The 22,246-nt window shown below is 32.9% G+C and overlaps 1 protein-coding gene and 1 long non-coding RNA gene across 2 annotated transcripts in view; both read left to right on the forward strand.

Annotated features, from left to right (window-relative positions):
- LOC134693719 (orexin receptor type 2-like) overlaps window positions 1-22,246 on the forward strand; it is a 33,036-nt gene that overhangs the window by 2,177 nt on the left and 8,613 nt on the right. The gene's annotated exons all lie outside the window — the stretch shown is intronic.
- Window positions 19,832-21,779, forward strand: LOC134692017 (uncharacterized). Its single transcript, XR_010102206.1, has 5 exons — window positions 19,832-19,879; window positions 20,144-20,171; window positions 20,623-20,666; window positions 21,252-21,388; window positions 21,503-21,779. It is a non-coding gene; the product is annotated as an uncharacterized LOC134692017 (long non-coding RNA).

A 22,246-nucleotide genomic window follows, 5' to 3' on the forward strand; every position in this document is an offset into this window, starting at 1 on the left:
CTAACGTTTACCGAGTTTCTGTATTCAATTTTTTAACGGAAATTTTTTTTGAAAGCAAAACATAATAAAGAAAAAACAAACAGACAAGGCAAAAACAAAATCATGTTTAATAATTTCATAACCTAAAACAAAATGAATTTTTAATATAGAATAATGTGCATGGTTAAAATCTGAGGATCCAGCATGTTTTCAGACTACTTTCAAAAAGTTTCAATTAACAATGTGATATATAGAGAATAATACATGGCAAAATCCGTATCATATGTCGTATCATCCCGAAACATCAATATCAGCCCGAGGGCCTTTAGGCCCGAGGGATGATATTGGTCGAGGGTGATACGGCATGTGATACGGATTTTGCCATGTATTATACGCTTTATTATATATTTCAACAGAAGAGTATTATAGTATATGACCTGTTTTCTGATCCATAGCACTGGGTTACCTTCAGTTCTGCTTTTGTCTTGTTTCAAAGCTTTAAAATAACTGCTCAATTATTTATACGAAGCACCTAGGTTACCTTACAATCTGTTGTTTTGAAAAATATTTTGTTTATTTTTGTATATATTTAAGTGTTTTGTATTTTTTATAGTTGCATTGAGTGTGCCAAAAAATATGTTGTAAAAACTTGATGTTTGTGACGTCACATACAATATGAAAACTTGATGTACGTGACGTTACATACCAAACAATGACGTCATTCCAAAAAATTACATATTTTAACAAAAAAAATTCTTAAGCAAAAAAAACCCTAAAAAACTGACTTTAGTTAAAAAAAAAAAAAAAAAAAAAAAAAAAAAGGTATGCGATACGGGTTTTACCATGCGATACGGGGTATGCGATACGGGTTTAGCCATGCGATACGGGGTATGCGATACAGGGTAGGTGATACACACTGGAAAAAAGAACCTTTATTAGATATACAAAATAGCTGTTTTTTGTACTAAATATATGATAAAGTTATCAAATAACCAGGCTTATAATATGATACGCCAGAAGCGCGTTTTGTCTACATAAGACTCATCAGAGACGTTAAGATCAATATGATTATAAAAAATAAAGCCAAACAAGTACAAAGTGGAAGAGTTTTGAGGACCTCAAATTCCAAAAAGTTGTGCTAAATACGCCTAAGGTGATCTATGCCTGGGATAAGAAAATCCTTAATATTTAAAAAAAAAATCATTAATTTATAAGCAGGAAATTTATAAAAATGACCACCTAATCAATATTCATGTCAACACCGAAGTGCTGACTACTCATAACCCTCATATTGAATGTGGTCGGCTCATTGCTGACTACTCATAACCCTCATATTGAATGTGGTCGTCTCATTGCTGACTACTCATAACCCTCATATCGAATGTGGTCGTCTCATTGCTGACTACTCATAACCCTCATATTGAATGTGGTCGTCTCATTGCTGACTACTCATAACCCTCATATCGAATGTGGTCGTCTCATTGCTGACTAATCATAACCCTCATATCGAATGTGGTCGTCTCATTGCTGACTACTCATAACCCTCATATCGAATGTGGTCGGCTCATTGCTGACTACTCATAACCCTCATATTGAATGTGGTCGTCTCATTGCTGACTACTCATAACCCTCATATTGAATGTGGTCGTCTCATTGCTGACTACTCATAACCCTCATATCGAATGTGGTCATCTCATTGCTGACTACTCATAACCCTCATATCGAATGTGGTCGTCTCATTGCTGACAACTCATAACCCTCATATTGAATGTGGTCGTCTCATTGCTGACTACTCATAACCCTCATATCGAATGTGGTCGTCTCATTGCTGACTACTCATAACCCTCATATTGAATGTGGTCGTCTCATTGCTGACTACTCATAACCCTCATATTGAATGTGGTCGTCTCATTGCTGACTACTCATAACCCTCATATTGAATGTGGTCGTCTCATTGCTGACTAATCATAACCCTCACATTGAATGTGGTCGGTTCATTGCTGACTACTCATAACCCTCATATTGAATGTGGTCGGTTCATTGCTGACTACTCATAACCCTCATATTGAATGTGGTCGTCTCATTGCTGACTACTCATAACCCTCATATTGAATGTGGTCGTCTCATTGCTGACAACTCATAACCCTCATATTGAATGTGGTCGGTTCATTGCTGACTACTCATAACCCTCACATTGAATGTGGTCGGTTCATTGATGACTACTCATAACCCTCATATCGAATGTGGTCGGTTCATTGCTGACTACTCATAACCCTCACATTGAATGTGGTCGGTTCATTGCTGACTACTCATAACCCTCATATTGAATGTGGTCCGTTCATTGCTGACTACTCATAACCCTCACATTGAATGTGGTCGGCTCATTGCTGACTACTCATAACCCTCATATTGAATGTGGTCGTCTCATTGCTGACTACTCATAACCCTCATATTGAATGTGGTCGTCTCATTGCTGACTACTCATAACCCTCATATCGAATGTGGTCGTCTCATTGCTGACTACTCATAACCCTCATATTGAATGTGGTCGGTTCATTGCTGACTACTCATAACCCTCATATTGAATGTGGTCGTCTCATTGCTGACTACTCATAACCCTCATATTGAATGTGGTCGGTTCATTGCTGACTACTCATAACCCTCATATTGAATGTGGTCGGTTCATTGCTGACTACTCATAACCCTCATATTGAATGTGGTCGTCTCATTGCTGACTACTCATAACCCTCATATCGAATGTGGTCGTCTCATTGCTGACTACTCATAACCCTCATATTGAATGTGGTCGTCTCATTGCTGACTACTCATAACCCTCATATTGAATGTGGTCGGCTCATTGCTGACTACTCATAACCCTCATATCGAATGTGGTCGTCTCATTGCTGACTACTCATAACCCTCATATCGAATGTGGTCGTCTCATTGCTGACTACTCATAACCCTCATATCGAATGTGGTCGTCTCATTGCTGACTACTCATAACCCTCATATTGAATGTGGTCGTCTCATTGCTGACTACTCATAACCCTCATATCGAATGTGGTCGTCTCATTGCTGACTACTCATAACCCTCATATTGAATGTGGTCGTCTCATTGCTGACTACTCATAACCCTCATATTGAATGTGGTCGTCTCATTGCTGACTACTCATAACCCTCATATCGAATGTGGTCGTCTCATTGCTGACTACTCATAACCCTCATATTGAATGTGGTCGTCTCATTGCTGACTACTCATAACCTTCATATTGAATGTGGTCGGTTCATTGCTGACTACTCATAACCCTCATATTGAATGTGGTCGGTTCATTGCTGACTACTCATAACCCTCATATTGAATGTGGTCGTCTCATTGCTGACTACTCATAACCCTCATATTGAATGTGGTCGGTTCATTGCTGACTACTCATAACCTTCATATTGAATGTGGTCGGTTAATTGCTGACTACTCATAACCCTCATATTGAATGTGGTCGGTTCATTGCTGACTACTCATAACCCTCATATCGAATGTGGTCGGCTCATTGCTGACTACTCATAACCCTCATATTGAATGTGGTCGGTTCATTGCTGACTACTCATAACCCTCATATCGAATGTGGTCGGTTAATTGCTGACTACTCATAACCCTCATATTGAATGTGGTCGGTTCATTGCTGACTACTCATAACCCTCATATCGAATGTGGTCGGTTAATTGCTGACTACTCATAACCCTCATATTGAATGTGGTCGGTTCATTGCTGACTACTCATAACCTTCATATTGAATGTGGTCGGTTCATTGCTGACTACTCATAACCCTCATATCGAATGTGGTCGGCTCATTGCTGACTACTCATAACCCTCATATTTAATGTGGTTGGCTCATTGCTGACCTCCAGATACACTTGCGATTGTCAGCAATGTTTACACAGTTTAATTTCACCCAACTGTTTAATCTTCCAATAAAGTTAATAAAAATACGATACGGCCATATTATCCTAACAAAAGATTGGTAATTGGTGTTGTTATTAGGTTACTATTCAATTAGTAAACATTAATTTCAGATCGATGATTAATTTTATTGTGTTCACGTTATTAAACTAGCGAATTATGAGCACCTAATGCTCTTTAAACATTTTAAATTGAATAAAGAATGTTGAGCACAGTGTGGGTTGTCTACCTATTTCAGTGTTGTGACAACATACTGTTTTTATTTGATTCGCTGAATTTGCAAAAATAGTTCAAGAACATGCTGTAGTCAGTTTCTTTGTTAGTATACACTTTAAATGGTACATTTGGCATTCTTTTTTTTTTATCACTTACCAGTTAGTTTGTCCTAGAAAACAGTCTGCACTATTGCACATCCTTTTGACATCTTCTGAATTAACTGCTAACAAAAGTTTGATTTTTGAAATCAGAAGGCTTTCGGCTGACTCGGGAATAGATTAACTGAGCTGCATTTGAGAACACTTAATGAACCAAGTCAGGAAAATGACCATTGTTATATTATAGTTCGTTTCTGTGTGTGTTACATTTTTAAATGTTTTCTGTTAACTCGTTGTTCTCTTATGTTTAATGCGTTTCCCTAAGTTTTAGTTAGTAACCCGGATTTGTTTTGTTTTTCTCTATCGATTTATGAGTTTCGAACAGCGGTATACTACTGTTTCCTTTTTTTATAGGTATTTTTCGTTCCCAATGATCTTCAACTTCGTACTTTGGCGTTTTTAAGTTTTTTTTGCATTCGAGCGTCACTAATGAGTCCTTTGAAGACGGAATGTGCGTCTGGCGCAAATAGAAAATTCCAATCCTGTGTTCTATGATGCGTTTACTTACATGTTAGTCTTGTTCAACACAAAAATGAAAATTTGGTAAAGGGTTATACGTTAAGACTTATACGAATCTGTTTCGTCACTGTACTAATAAAAATAAACTATTGGATTATTTCCCTTCATTGGTACTTTTTTATTTTGACTTCTATCTATATCTTTTGAATACAAAACTAGGTTCAACCCACCATTTTTTCCTTTAAAAATGTCCTGTACCAAGTCAGGAATATGGCCATTGTTATATTATAGTCCGTTTCTGTGTGTGTTACATTTTTACGTTGCGTCGTTTGTTTTCTCTTATTTTTTAGTGTAAATTCACATTGCGATAAGACGTGCCACGGTACTTGTCTATTCCAAATTCATGTATTTGGTTTTAATGTTATATTTATTATTCTCGTGGGATTTTGTCTGATGCTCGGTCCGTTTCTGTGTGTGTTACATTTTAGTGTTATGTCGTTGTTCTCCTCTTATATCTAATGCGTTTCCATCGGTTTTAGTTTGTTACCCCGATTTTGTTGTTTGTCCATGGATTTATGAGTTTTGAACAGCGGTATACTACTGTTGCCTTTATTTACCTGATATATCTTTAAAAAAACAAAAAAATGTCGAGTTAATATATATCCACATACCAATAAGCGCATTGTATTGCGTCTACATTTTTATCTTGATATACATTTGATGCAACATGGTTACCTATTTTACCAAAGCCGTAGCATTCTTTTTTTTCAATTTTCCTTAAATTGCATGATATTTTTTGCATATGCATTCGGTTTAAGGGTTAGCAAACCAAATCATGTCAAATGACTGAACGAGTTACATTTTTGCTATATACCATTCGAAAAAAAAAGTACGATCATAAGAATTTAAAAGGTCAAGTTAGAATTGTCTGCTCAAGTTAAAAGAGTTGCAACCCAATATAGGGTGTAAGTCTGAATCTCAATGCATGCTACAATGATACAATTTTAAACTAGTTTAACCGCTTTCTTCTGATGTTCGGAAAAACTTTTGCAATAATTCAACATTAAAGAAAATAAAAGAATTAAAAGAACCTGGCAATTGGCAGTTTCTAAATTAAGAAGCCATAGTGCTATTTACATTGCAAAACACGTTCCATTACTCCCACGGTATTAAGCTCCTGCTCATTAAATTTTAATTGGCATTCTAAATAGAATTTACTTCACATGAATATATTGATGTTGTGCTAATTTGTTTACTTTTCACTTGAACTATTTTTGTCCAATAAAGTTAGACCTGCTATTATGTTCCATATTGAATTAAGTTATATCTAATAACGAAAGTGAGTCTCTTTAAAAACGATTTTATTGGTTTTCTTTTTATTGTAAGATAATCGAATGTAATTTAAAATAAAAGTTTACATACGTTGTTTTCAAGATAATTTGTTGATGAGTTTGAACTTTTAAGTCTCAGAACTTTTATTTTCATGCTTCGATTTTTGTCGTAAACCTTTTTATCAATATGCTCAAGTTCCTTAGTTTAAAAGTTTGGAGTTAAAAAGGTGGGATTTCTCTTAACACATGAATATTTCTATGTGCGATTATAATGCTTCTTGTATTGATATATCCGAGTTTGCATTCAAATATTATATACAATTCATTAATGAATTGTTTTTTTGGGGGGGGAGTAGAAACTACAGAATTCCAATTCAAAAATTCAAAAGTTTAGATTCATAATGTAAATCATGTCCATTTCTTTAATTTCATTATAAAATTGTTAATTATTATAAATCAATCATCTATAAATTGTTATGATAAACCTATATAATGGTTACAATTCTAATATAGATGTTGACTATACAATAGAATGTGTCATATAACTGTTACAATTCTAATATATATGTTGACTATATTATATAATATGTCAAATTACATTATCAGTTATGGCATCAGTCCATGTTCACCAATTCGCGTTGAATTTAGGCATCAAATTCATGAAAATATTTTGAGGTTGTCAAAAAATTTAAGAAGCAGGGATTCTCCGAGGAATCTTTCATAAACTGTTTTCTAGTAACAAACATATGTGGGGACAAGTAACTTTTTCACAGTTTTTCCATAATTAATCAAAATTGAGAAAGGAAATGGGGAATGTGTCAAAGCGACAACAACCCGACCATACAGCCGAAGGCCACCAATGGGTCTTCAATGTAGCGAGAATTCTCGCACCCGTAGGTGTCCTTCAGCTGGTCCCTAAAAAATATGTATACTAGTACAGTGGTAATGGACGTCATACTAAACTCTGAATTATACACAAGAAATTAAAATTTATACAAGACTAACAAATGCAACAGAGACTCCTGACTTGGGACAGGCGCAAAATTGCGGCGGGGTTAAACATGTTTATGATATCTCAACCCTTCCCCTATACCTCTAGCCAATGTAGAAAAGTAAACGCATAACAATACGCACAATAAATTCAGTTCAAAAAAGTCCGAGTCCGATGTCAAAAGATTTAACAAAATAAAATAAATAAAATAATTGAATGTTTTCTGTAGTGATTAAAAGCAATGAAGGAGGAAGATGTTCCTTATACTAATCCTGTTAAATTCAAACAGGCAGTAAATGACAGATGCGCAGTCATTATAAACTTTTTCATACATAACCTTTTTAACAGTCGACATTAGTAATAAGTCATTACACCTTAAAGAAGGTCAACCATTATAATACATTATTTCTTATCTTTGGTCTTATTTCCTTTCACTCTGGGGTAATTTAATGACAGGATGGAGGGGTTTGTCATTTTCAAATTTATTAAGACATAAAAAAAATCGGCTGTCAAGTTCATATACATAAAATATGTAATTTGATTAAATGATGGAAGGGGTTTGCAATTTACAAATGTATTAAGGAATAAAATCGTAATGTTTGTCAGAAATCATTCTTTTTTTAAAAGATTAACAATGAAATGACCTTACAGTCTATAAATCTTTGCCTTAATAATATAATAGAGATTCTAAATTGCAGAAAAATATTTACTGCAGTCCTTCTCTCTTATCTTGTATAATCTGTTCCGTTTCCTTTCCGATATGTATATCCTTTGTATGATGCTCATTTATTATTTTAATATAGTTTTTATGTAAGTGAAAGAATATGCGTTAAACCTTCAACATTTAGTTAAAAATATGTTAACATGGTAACCGTTTTCCAAATTAAACATCTTTGGTCATGATTCAAAATGATCATGTTTGATTATTAGGAGATAACTACATTTAAGCTCTGACGGCATCAAGTGGTAATTTTGTTAAAGTTTTCTGGCGACGAAATATGTCATCTTGATTCAAATAAAACTGACAGAAAACAAGGTCAAAACATACACTTTACATTATCATAAGTCATTTGCGTTTCACGAACGTTTTCAAATTTGGAGTCATAATCCAATCAAATTGTACGTAACAACCGATGTTACATTATAATTATATATCTTACCTATTTATTTTATTTAAATAGTGGAATTTCTTAGAACTTTTCGTCACTAAAGAATGTCTTCCTTTATCTTCAAAGAAAATTTGTGTATTCCTATGTTTATTTTACATAGTAGACACAATTGGCCGTTTCAGAATCTAATGCATCCTAAGTAATATTTTCAAAAGCGTATATCAAAACGCTTTGGTGAACGCATATGAAAATATAACCCAGGATGCATTAGATTCTGAAACGGCCAATTACGTTGCTAGTAATCAAATTTTAATAAATAATCGAAATTTATATTGTATTTGACGTTACACTAGTACTAGTATTGAATATCTGTCAATTAAAGAAATTGTTCAGCTTTGTATTTTGAACAAGAAATTCTACATTTGATGAATTATAAATAAAAAGACCCAGTAGTTTTAAGTCAGGTATATTCCACGACCAACACGGTTAATTCCCATGTCAAGTTTAATAGAGTGTAAAAACCTCTATCATACGCCATATTACTTCGTACAATGATCATTTGAGTACACCGTACAATTTATGTTTTTCAACATGGATTTAGACCAGAAATTACAACATTGAGGCTAACTACTTTCACATTTTTCCTGTTGGGGCTTTTATAGTACGTGTTTGTCCCATTGTTGCAGGCTGTACGGTGACTTAATCTAATGTTGATCTTCTGCCTTTGAACTTTGCTGGTTTGCTGTCTCATTGGCAATCATACCGCATCCCCTCTTTCTCTCTCTCTTATTTAGATAACATATCACTATCATGAATATTGTGATCCTAATCTAATACTTTCCATGAAGGAATATTTAGTTCTGCAACAGTTCGTTACATGCAATTTACAAATAATATGCAACGGTTTGAAGTGCAAAGTCATTCAAATCTGAAATTTTAACAAAGGAAGTGTAGGCGTCTGACGACTCAATACATGTTATCAACAATAAGGTTCATTAAGAAATATAAATTTGTTAATCAATTGAACATGTTATGGGATGAATTATAGAAAGGGTATTGTTCAATTAAAACGATGGTTAATATAGCACATCGAGAATAACTATTGCAATACATTCATAAAAATTCAATGTACTTTACACGAACTGAACGGGGACGATATCTATTGTGTCACATGTCTGATATTAAAATGTCTATAAATATAAGGAGACATGGTATGCATAGAACAGAGACAGCTATCCCCCAGAGTACAAATGACGTAAGCAACTGCTGAAGGTCACAACAAGGCATTAACCATTGTTACAGCCGAGTTCATTAAGTGTGTAGGAAATGTTAATATCTTTGGTTAGCTTGCTTGTTAACTGAATCGTGAAGTCATTAATAGGTAAGGTATACTACCCTTCTTTCGAAGTATTTTTAGTCTAGTCCTACAGACAGATAAATTGGTTATCCTTCAGACTATTCTACTCTTAAAAGAGGATAGTTTATCTAACCTAATAACGACTTCACAGTTCAGCTAGCAAGCAAGCTAACCAATGATATTACCTTTACCTACACACTCAATACAATCAGCTGTAAACAATGAGAAAAAAAGCTCATATCGTATATATGACGGCGTGCACAAAGTTGACGGCAACTGTCAAATGTGCTTTTTCAATAGCTTTAAACAAATAATATTTATATGTATTTTTAATATTTTTTTAAGAAGATTTTTTTTCATGATAAAATGATGAATGCATGCTATAAGAATCCACATTACTAGTAAGGTAAATTAATATCTAATCTATAAAGCATGAAACGGACATATGGAAAACGGCAAAAACTTATACAAATTAAATATTGTATCCCAAATTTTCGTTTAAAAGAATTGTTCAGATTCGGACTCTGACCTATTGTGAAATTTACCGCATAAAAATCAAAAACGACCATAGAAAATATGCTTGGAATGATCTTCGGTACGTGTAAGAAGTATTAATTTGAAGTTGGAAGAATCGATAAGAAAATATATGTAAATGCTATCTTTTTTATTTTCAAAACAACTTGGTATTCGAAATGTGCAAAACCAGAGGTTTAATAAAATCTGCAACACATGAATGATTCGTTAGTCCAGACTGAACACCTGATTTTTTTAAATGTCCAGCTAGTATGTTACAATCTAAAGAAAGGGCGTTTTGACGCTGTTTTCTGAAAAGGATCCACGACATCGTCGCTAATTATTTCCATTATTCTGCTCGTAGCAAATATTTATCTATATTTTAAAAATGTGCATTTGCTGCACTTTTTTGTTCGAATAAAAAAAAATATGTTGAATGTGAATATTTAGAATTATGTGGTAAACTAGATGTCCAGTGTTTTTGTTACGCTTACGTTTTCTGAGGGAAAATACCAACGTCGTAAATGGTTTTGTAATTTGAAGACGTTACATTTGTAGACTCAGCTTTGTACACGCCGTCATAAGCATTTTTAAACTGTAAAAACAGCCAGGTTTTTTTTAAAGCGTGACAAATTGTTCCAAATTCAAACAAGTAAACCAAATTCTTTATTTTTTATAATAATATAGTATAAACCAAATTATCTTTGCCACACAATCAGTATGAAATGGGTTGACTCGTCAGATTGTCACGAGGCACAAACACACTAACATAGAGCAACACAAAAAAGTGTTGATATATAGGAAAGGTCAGAAAAGGGGGGGGGGGGGTAGTTATTTAATTTGAGAATTGATAAATCAGAAATACAGTGGCTTTCCATGTGCTGTTTTTCAGAAATAAACGTGATAAATCAAATTAAACATTAACGATGACATAAATATCAAACGGAGATGGTGTTTGCCAATTATGTTTTTAATACGTCACTATACCTGTAACATTATAATATAAAATGGTATATATCTTCAACAATATTGATATTGCACGTAGAACATAACCTATAGTTTATTTTGCGGCTGCGAGTGCTGCTTTGTAGCGGCATTATCCTGCTCTTTTTATGAAGTTTTTTACCTGCAAGAGATATGGCAATTTATCGTCCCGTTCCTTTCCGACGGATTATCATCGTTTCCTCAAGACAATACTCGCAAACGGTGTCAAGAGAAAGCCGAAAATTCAGTCCCTGAAACTTTCTTCCAATAGCGGGTATCGAACCAGGAACCTTTGTGTTAGCAGTCCGATGGACTAACCACTACACCACTGCTCTCAATAATTTGTGTATGTTTGACGAACAAGTCCTGTTAAATAACATAGCAATATGTCTGTGTCATATATGAATATGATATATATCCTTAAAGTATAATCATTTGAAATTTTGCAGTACATTGCTAAGTGATTATATTTTTATATGATATCTGAATAAAATTGTTAAATTAACAGAAAATATGCTCGTTAAGAGATAGGGATATAACTCTGCAATTCATGATAATAATTTTTTGATATGTAAACTTAGTCAGCAATCTCTGAAAATTATTCTTAGCTTTTTCAGGAGCATCTTTGTGTAATGGCAATGTAATACGTGTTAAATATTCCGTATAATTGTACAAACAACAACGAGGCGACAGTGAGGTACACGAGACCGTGTTGGTATTTTTGCCATTTTGCAACTGTTGACATGCTTGACCTGCAATATTTACAGAATGGATTATTCAATGTTATAATCGATAGTATCGTAGTGATGTCCAATTTTCTAGATATTCATTTTGATCGCTATTTTGTGCATTTTTCCTTTGATCTTTTTTTTGTGATAATAGTCATATCAAGCTTCTCTCTTGAAATGGAAAACATATCGCTAGAAACTAAGGAGGCCACGTGGCGTTGCTAACGAAATTGACATGAAATTGACAACGTTGTCATACGTAAAATAGCGATAAACAGATTATCATTGGTCATCTCAACTCGATTGCTTTTCTCATTTTCGCTGTACCATCTCAAGCGAGAAAATCAATCTCGTTGAGATGATCAACGATAATCTATAAATATCACCTGACTTTACATTGTAAATGGATATTTTTATCTGCATTGAAGCACGTATTAACCTTATCTAGTGTTATGTAATTGCAACTCTGCTGTTTGAAGTATGAGTTTATATTAAGGATGTTTGCTTCTCCGTTTTAAAATAACAAGCTTTTAACAGACTGTTATAAATTGATAGTAGATAAATAAAAAAACTACAGAATTATAGAACAAAATAAGGGGTCAATGTGCTTGTTTTCAAGATACAAGCCATTGACAATTAGGGGGAAAATAATTCTCTCTAGATTTTTCATAGAGTTTACATTGGCACCTTGTTTTCTATCAAAAACAATGAAAAAATATCAGGGACTTAAAAGATTTTCAAAGATGACATTTTTAACTATATGTAATCAAATTATCGAGAAAAAAAGGAAGGATTGGTGGGCAAATATTTAAAATGGAACTTGATGGATAAAACCAGAGGATTCCAAATATTTGGTAACCCCCCCCCCCCCCCCCCCCCAAAAAAAAAAAGGCGGAATCTTCAAATATTGAGGGGATGAAAAAAAAACTGAACTTTACCATTTTGAATTATTAATTGATCAAGGAATAAAAGGTTTTCAAGGAATAAAAGGTTTTTAGGTGTAACTGTTATGATAAAAGAATTTGTATTGTTCTAGAAAAGAAAACCCATAGCATGCTACATCGTTATTGGAAATTAAAAGTCAATTCTTTATTATCGGAAATTAACATTTGTATGTCATGACTAAATTGATTGACTTCATGAACATGACATCGCTAAAAATCAAATAAGGCAGGTAAATCTGTTATGTTTCATTATAATCTCTTTTTAAGGATGTAAAATTGATACTGAAAGTCAAAAGAGCATGCATTAAGAAACAAAATAAGCTAAAAATTATTGATAGGTTATATATAATTATGGACTGACTGCTTTTCGATATTTTAGATTGTTATATTAATGGCTGGAAAAATATGACTCGGACGTTTTTTTACTAAATTTAGCATTGGTAATATTTGGATCTCAAATCGTCAGAAAGAAATCTAAAATCCCGTGTGCGGGAGGTCGTGAGTTGTAGCACCACTCGAATCAAACCAGACTTTAAAAATTGGTATTTTTTTCTGCTTCTCCCCATAGCATCGGAATTAAGGAGTATGAGCAATAGAAGTTGGCACAGACTTTTTGTGTCTGGGTAAGGTGACAAGTATTCCTTCGGACTATTACCTTGTTAACTATCACGTTGAAGATCTGGCTCAGCGTGTAAGTTTTGCACAAGGCAAAGTTATTATTCATATTATGTAAATATTTTCTTGTTCTGCATATGTATATTAATTTGTCGCTTTTTTTTGTTATATTTTGATTTTTTGTATGTTTCCAATATGATATGTCGACTTATGAGTTATTAATGTTCCGTTGGTATCTTCCGCATCTTTTGAATTATCGTCGAAGTTGTATTGCTTATTACTAATTAACAACGAGACGATACGGAGATGTTTTCATATTTGGCAAACAAAAATATGCCTCTGCGGGGTCAATAAGGCAAATAGTTAAAGAGAACAGACGCTGCAAATTAATTCTGAAGTTTACCATATCAATATATATTTATAAACTGAAGATAGAATATAAATGTCCTTTTATTCACGAAGACGACAATCTCGTGAAATCTCGTCTGTCATCGTTATCAGTATATGAACAGCTTTCAGCCATGACACTTTAATCAGAAGTCATCAAATTGATGTTCTTATCAGCATGCAATGCATTAAATATATAAACTTTAACGATTTCAGATCAACAGATTCTTGGCGTTTCCAATCTATTGATATACAATATCAAAATATGAGAATTTCTTCTCTCAGATTAGTGGTCGATTATTTTCACAGTTACTGGTAAAGGGGATCATTGGTATTTAATATTTCTCGGATACAATTTTCTTATACTGTCCACAATAGAAATTTGTTCGTAAATTCTAAAACTCCTATAATATCAATTAATTTTCTTTATTTAAATAAACAGTCTTACACATGAATTGCCAATTTGTCTTACACTTTGCAGTTTAAATAGAACTAGACCGATTGTGTACTCTTATTTTACATACCAAGATGGCGGCAGAGATAACCAAACTTAATTGATTGTAATTTAGCCATTGAATTTTATTTTACAAAGAAGTCCTTTTTGGCCCCAAAATATAGCAGTTTTACATAATTGTTAAAATGTTAATTTTAGTTATTTATTGTAAAGAAGAATGCTTCCGCTACATAAATATGGCTAGTTTTTTTACAGTACAATGCACATATATCGGGTACTCACATCATTAAGTCATGCTTAGTTACTGAAATCTTCACAATTTGCATGAGCATTTAAGTTAAATTTCAAACGGTTTCCGTCTCAAATGAAAGTGGACGCATTCGTGTTCATTCATAATATTGAAATGTAAGTTGTATTTGATGATGATACATAACATATATAAAGTTTGAAGATGAACACGGATGCGGCCACTTTCATTTTGACAAAAAAACATCTTGTGACTTTTTGGCATATTTGATAGATTTGTCATATAAAAGCTTGAATCGGAACGTTTTTAATGACTAAACCAGTTAAAATCTGTTACTTTAACTAATTGAATCAATTTAAATAGACACTTAAGCGTTTAAAAAGTGTCCAAAATCTTTCGTTCGATGAACCTGAAATTTGAGGCCAAAAGCGGCCCTTACCGGACCTACTCCTTTATTATTATTGTGATGCCTTTAATATCCAGGTTTTTGAATGCCCCATAGTTCATTTTTTTTTTAATTTAAAAAATAAATAAAATATGGTATACATGCAGTTTTGATCCGGTTATCCTGGTTAGGATTTAGATTATGGAGAGTAGCTCAAATGTGTTCAAAATGAAAATATAATATCAAAACATTGCTACCATCACAACGAATACATTTACCAAATCAGTTTAAGGTCAGACGGAATAACTAGTAAAAAGCAAAATCAGTTATAATGATGATATCATTTGATCCAAGATGCAATAAGGAACAGAGACTTTATAAAGGAATACATTAGTGTCCCTCTTTCAAAGAAAAATAACATTGGCCATGCACATACAAAAGTTACAAAGATATAAGAAGATGTGGTATGAGTACCAATGAGACATCTCTCCTGCCAAGTCACAATTTATTAAAGGTAAACCATTATAGATCAAATCATATACATATTAGTTCACACAACCTTGCATTTTTGGCGGTCTCGTTTTTTTAAAATCCTTGATCTGCATCTGACTTGGTCCCTTCCTGCTCTAACTTTTTATACATAATCAACAAAATGAAGTAATCTCAATGAAAAGACAGATACGTAGGAGGCATTTGTTCCTTAATGAAATAGAAATAGCATTTTAAATAATTTGTCCTTTTCAAATTACATTGAATTAGTCATTGTGTCTAAGCAGCGATTACCATACAACTCAAAGTTAGCAATATTAAAAGACAGAAGTGGAGGTGTTTAAATCAAGTACATTTCCGTTGTCTGCTAAGAGCACGGTTCGGGGGATTTCCGTTGTCGTCTGCTGAGAGCACCGTTAGGGGGATTAATTATTATTTCTCTTGAAGACAGAAATCAGACGTTCTCTTTTTTAATCATGATTCATAATTTGTATTGTGTGCCTTTCTTTGTAGCTCATCGGTTCTGAATATCAGGCAAATTTAAACCGAACTTAGCCAGACTTATCCTTAAGGTATAAGGGTTAAATCTGTCACTTAAAACTTAACATAGGGGTATACATAAATAGAAAATCCATTAAAAATCGTGAAATCATATCATTGAAAGATCACACAGCTGCAAAACTTTAAGGAAATGACACATTAACAATATTTTGTAAGTATTATGATTGATAACCATAAACGCATACAAACATGGTTACAACTGTTACTGGAAACGTGTTTAGTTTTTAAAGACAGAGGAAGAAAATAGAAAGAGAACAATTTGTGTTACACTTATTCTATTTTCATCGGAAATAGAGAGAAAAAAAATGAGACACTTGGATTAAATAAACTGCATTCATAACTTTGTCAGAATTTTTATATTTGCTATTAGTATAATATCTTTCTTCCTTAAAGTTTTTATTACTTTTTTTCCCCAAAATTATAACATTCAAAAAGATATGACTTGAATATGCAAAATATAATGAGCTTTATGACTGTTTTGTTTTGAATTCTAAAAATGAGGGAACTTTTAGGTATGTGTTGAATAATTGTTTGGCACCTAGCTAATGCAATAATTATTGATGAAAAACTTTGTAAAGCAAATTTGTTTCCTTCCTTCTAATTTACTCGTATATATATGTATCGTGCCTGTCCGTTCATTTTCCGTTGTTATTTTGGTTATTAGTCATTTTCATATATTTCAACGTCAAAAATAAGTAATGTTTGTCATAATTTGCTTAAACCTTTGCAAATACTTGTCATTATATGAATTTGACCCATTATGTTTACATTAAGCCCGGAACTTACACATTTATCAAATATAAAGGTCAAGCCATTACGCACAAGGATAATAGATTCGCTGAACGGTGCCCACTGGTCACCCTATAAATAGTACTCTTCTATGTAGTGATATTGTAGTTCTAAAAATAGAAAACTAAAAATAGACAATTCTTCTTTCCATTTAGCAATATACCGTAGACAGGAAAATATAGATAAGAGTGGTATGTATGCATTTAATTTATTGTATCAAACATTTAATATGATGGCAACATACACTATGTTTATATAAAGCTGCAACTATTAATCTTTTTGAACTGAAAATTTGCAATTGTTTCTGGTTAAATGGCTACTTAGGCATGATTGAACAAATCATTTTTTGTTTCGTGATTACCTTACACACACATTTAATTGTGGTAATCTTAACCAGAAATGGGATTTGATAATCTCTGTTGGCCTCAATATGCTAGAATGGGATAACTTCTGGTCACCTTATTCATATTGGATTAGGTGACCTCTGGTCACCTTATGTAAATATTGGATTTGGTGACCTCTGGTCACCATATGTTAATATTGGATTTGGTTACCTATGGTCACCTTATGCAGATTTCAGATTTGGTTATCTCTGGTAATTAACATTTACATACAACTAGTTGATGTTTTTCATCTCATTTGAAGAAAGTTTGAGACAATCAAAGAAAGAGAGAAAAGAAGAAGAACAGGTTTGATATACAGTATGGGTTCAACAAATATAGAATATTATTACATTAAGTTTGATATATCTATATCTATATATTACTATCCTCATCAGATAGAAAGTGTCGATAAGAGAGGTATGTATGCATTTACTTTATTGTATTAAACCTTTAATATGATGGAAACATACACAATGTTTATATAATGCTGCAACTATTATTCTTTTTGAACTTAATAATTGTAAATATTTCCTGTAAAATGGCCACTTAGGTTTGATTGAACAATTCATTTTTTGTTCATTGATTACCTTACACAAATATTTAATTCAATTACATGTGGTCATCTTAACCAGAAATGGGATTTGATAACCTCTAGTGGCCTTAGCATGCTAGAATGGGGTAACTTCTGGTCACCTTAAGCATATATTGGATTTGGTTACCTCTGGTCACCTTTTGATAATATTGGAATTGGTGACCTCTGGTCACCTAATGTTTTTATATAGGATTTGGTTACCTCTGGTCACCTTATTCATATATAAGATTTGGTGACCTCTGGTTTCCTTATGTTAATATTTTGATTTGGTTATCTCTGGTCACTTCATGTTTATATTGGATTTGGTTATCTCTGGTCACTTTATGTTTATATTGGATTTGGTTATCTTTTGTCACCTTAGGTTAATATTGGATTTGGTTACCTCTGGTCACCTTATGTTTATATTGGATTTGGTTACCTCTGGACACCTTATGTTCATATTAATTTTGGTTACCTCTGGTCACCTCATGTCAATATTGGATTTGTTTATCTCTAGTCACCTTATGTTACTATTAGATTAGGTGACCTCTGGTCACCTTATGTTACTATTAGATTAGGTGACCTCTGGTCACCTCATGTTAATATTGGATTTGGTTACCTCTGGTCACCTTATGTTAATATTAGATTTGGTTACTTCTGGTCACCTTATGTTAATATTAGATTAGGAGACCTCTGGTCACCTTATGTTAATATTGGATTTGGTAATCTATGATCACCTTATGCAGATTTTAGATTTGGTTATCCCTGGTAATTAACATTTACATACAACTAGTTGATGTTTTTCATCTCATTTGAAGAAAGTTTGAGACAATCAGAGAAAGAGAGAAAAGAAGAAGAACAGGTTTGATATACAGTATGGGTTCAACAAATATAGAATATTATTACATCAAGTTTGATATATCTATATTTATATATTACTATCCTCATAAGATAGAAAATGTAGATAAGAGTGGTATGTATGCATTTACTTTATTGTATTAAACCTTTAATATGATGGAAACATACACAATGTTTATATAATGCTGCATCTATTATTCTTTTTGAACTTAATAATTGTAAATTTTTCCTGTAAAATGGCCACTTAGGCTTGATTTAACAATTCATTTTTGTTTATTGATTACCTTACACAAATATTTAATTCAATTACATGTGGTCATCTTAACCAGAAATGGAAATTGATAACCTCTAGTGGCCTTAGCATGCTAGAATGGGGTAACTTCTGGTCACCCTAATCATATATTGGATTTGGTAACCTCTGGTCACCTTTTGATAATGTTGAATTTGGTGACCTCTGGTTACCTTATGTCAATATTGGATTTGGTTACCTCTGGTCACCTTATTCAAATATAAGATTTGATGACCTCTGGTCACCTTATGTTTATTTTTGATTTGGTTACCTCTGGTCACCTTATTCATATGTTAGATTTGGTTGTCTCTGGTCACCTTATGTTTATATTGGATTTGGTTATCTCTGGTCATCTTATGTTTATATTGAATTTGGTTATCTGTGGTCACCTACTTGTTTATATTGGATTTGGTTACCTCTGGTCTCCTTATGTTTACATTGGATTTGGTTATCTCTGGTCTCCTTATGTTTACATTGGATTTGGTTATCTCTGGTCACCTTATGTTTATATTGGAATTGGTTATCTCTGTTCAGCTTATGTTTATATTGAATTGGTTACCTCAGGTTACCTTATGTTTATATTAGATTTGGTTATTTCTGGTCACCTAATATTTATATTGGATTGGTTACCTCTGGTCATCTTATGTTTATATTAAATTTGGTTATTTCTGGTCACCTTATGTTTATATTGGATTTGGTTATCTCTTGTCACCTTATGTTAATATTGATTTTGGTTACCTCTGGTCACCTTATGTTTATATTGGATTTGGTTACCTCTGGTTACCTTATGCTTATATTAGATTTGTTTACCTCTGGTCACCTAATGTTATTATTGGATTTGGTTACGTCTGGTCACCTTATGTTAATGTTAGATTTGTTAACCTCTGGTCACCTTATGTTAATATTGGATTAGGTAACCTCTGGTCACCTTATGTTAATATTGGATGAAGGTTACCTCTGGTCACCTTATGTTAATATTGGATTAGGGTTACCTCTGGTCACCTTATGCAGATTTCAGAGTTGGTTATCTCTGGTAATTAACATTTACATACAACTAGTTGATGTTTTTATATCATTTGTAGAAAGTTTGAGACAATCAAAGAAAGAGAAAAAAAGAAGAAGAACAGGTTTAATATACATTTTGGGTTCAACAAGAATATATAACATTATTACATTAAGTTTGATATGCCTAAAAAACTTTACACAATGAACATTATCTTTCATGATCATCTGCAAACAAATCTTAGGAAAATCCTTGACCTTGCAAACATTGTCAAGATCATTGACAGTTGATAATTAAGTAAAATAATACTGATCCTCATAAGATACTTCCGGATAAATAAAATTGAATTTACTAATACATTTATCATATACTTATCTTCTTTTTTCAGAAGTCCTCAGAAAATGTAGATGAGAGCGGTATGCATGCATTTAATTTATGGTGACAAACCTTTAATATGATGGAAAAATGCACTATGCTTATATAATGCTGCAAATATAATTCTTTTTGAACTTAAATCTTGCAATCGTTTCTGGTAAAATGGCCACTTAGGCTTGATAAAACAAATCATTGTTTGTTTTTTTGATTACCTTACATAAATATTTAATTTGATTACATCTAAATCAGAAATGGGATTTGTTAACCTGTGGTGGCCTTAACATGCCAGAATGGGGTAACTTCTGGTCACCAAATTCATATATTGGATTTGGTGACATCTGGTTACCTTATGTTATTAGATTTGGTGAACTTTGACCACATTATGTTAATATTGGATTTGGTTACCTCTGGTCACGTTATGCTGATTTAAGATTTGGTTACCTCTGGTCATAAAAACATAAGTCAGGTAATGTTTTTTTTTATCATTTGTAGGAAATGTAAGACAATCGAAGAGCAGGAAAAAAGAACAAGAACAGGTTTGATATACATTTCTGGTTCAGCAAGACTAAACTTTATTGTATATTAGTGAATACACTTGATTCTCAAAGAAAACAGTGTAAGTTGTTTAAAATACATAAATTGGTGATATCGTGTTTTTTTTAAAATCATTTATAGAGTAGTAGGTAAGGAATGGTGAATGGGTCGAAAGGAACAATCAAACTGAAATTTGGAGAACAAACTGACAAAGCTGGGCAAAAAAAAAATAGATTGAAATTCAAATTGCAATCATTATAATTCAAAATAGAAAAATTAAACTGAGGAACATAAACCCCACCAAAAACCAGGGTGGTCTCATGTTACCTAGAATGGTTAGCAAATCCAGCTCATTATGCGGTGCCCATAATATTTTTCATGCTTGATTTTAGGATCCCTTGGTATATTACTGTATCATTAGAAATCATATGTCTACTGTGAATCATATACATGTCGCTTTGCCAATCTGTAAAACATTTTTTTAAGTTGTAAGAATATTCATAACGATGCTTAATATGTCTTATTACATGTATTGTTTTAGCTTGACTGCAAGAAAAGATCACAACTGTATTTCACTTCATTTTCAGGTGAAGTTGACTATCAAGTTAAACATGCTAAATACTTTAACCGAGACTCTTGTCGATAAAGAATCAACCAAAAAGGCTGTATGCCGAAAAATGAAAGTGATATCTGCCCCAAAAAAGGGTGACATTGAAAAAACTAAGTAAGTGTTTGAGGGGAATTCAATTGTTCAGATTTTACGAACATTGGATCTATAATGGCTACAAAGGCAATCGTCTTCTTGGCATCTTTATAACCATAAGCCAATTTATTGTAGGGTGAACAAAAGTAACCATTTTCAATATATGTGTAGGATGACCAGAGGTAACCAAAGCCAATTTCTGTGTGGGTGACCAGAGGTTACCATGTTTAAAATATATGTAGGGCGACCAGAGGTAACCATAGTCAATATCTGTTTAGGGTGACCAGAGGTAATCATATTCAATATCTTTGTAAGGTGACACGAGGTAGCCTTATTCAATATCTGTGTAAGGTGACCATAGATAACCTTATTCAATATCTGTGTAGGGTGACCAGAGGTAACCATATTCACAATTTTGGTAGGGTGGCCAGAGGACATCATAGTCAATATATGTGTAGGGTGACCAGAGGTAACAATATTCAATATCTTTGTAGGGTGACAAGAGCTAACCACATTAAACATCTTGGTAGTGGGACCAGAGATTACCAAATTAAACATCTAAGTAGGGTAAATAAAGGTACCTAAATTCAATATTTATTCATGGTGTCTAAAGCAATTATTTTTTTATCTGTGTATGGTGATCCAAGCTAACCACATTCCAAAAAAGCCAATTGCTATATATATTTGTTGACAACGGCAACATAATTAAATATATGTGTACAGCGACCAGAAGTTACTAGATAAATATATTTATTATAAAAGTAGCGCAAAAAGTGTGAATCGAGATAACCGATGCTAAACAAATTCATTTTTTGTAAATTGTAATCAAGGGTAACATAAGCCAATTTATTGAAGGTTGACCAAAGGTAACCATTTTCA

The sequence above is a fragment of the Mytilus trossulus genome, chromosome 12 (genome assembly GCF_036588685.1).
Source record: "Mytilus trossulus isolate FHL-02 chromosome 12, PNRI_Mtr1.1.1.hap1, whole genome shotgun sequence".
Taxonomy (NCBI): Eukaryota; Metazoa; Mollusca; class Bivalvia; order Mytilida; family Mytilidae; genus Mytilus; species Mytilus trossulus.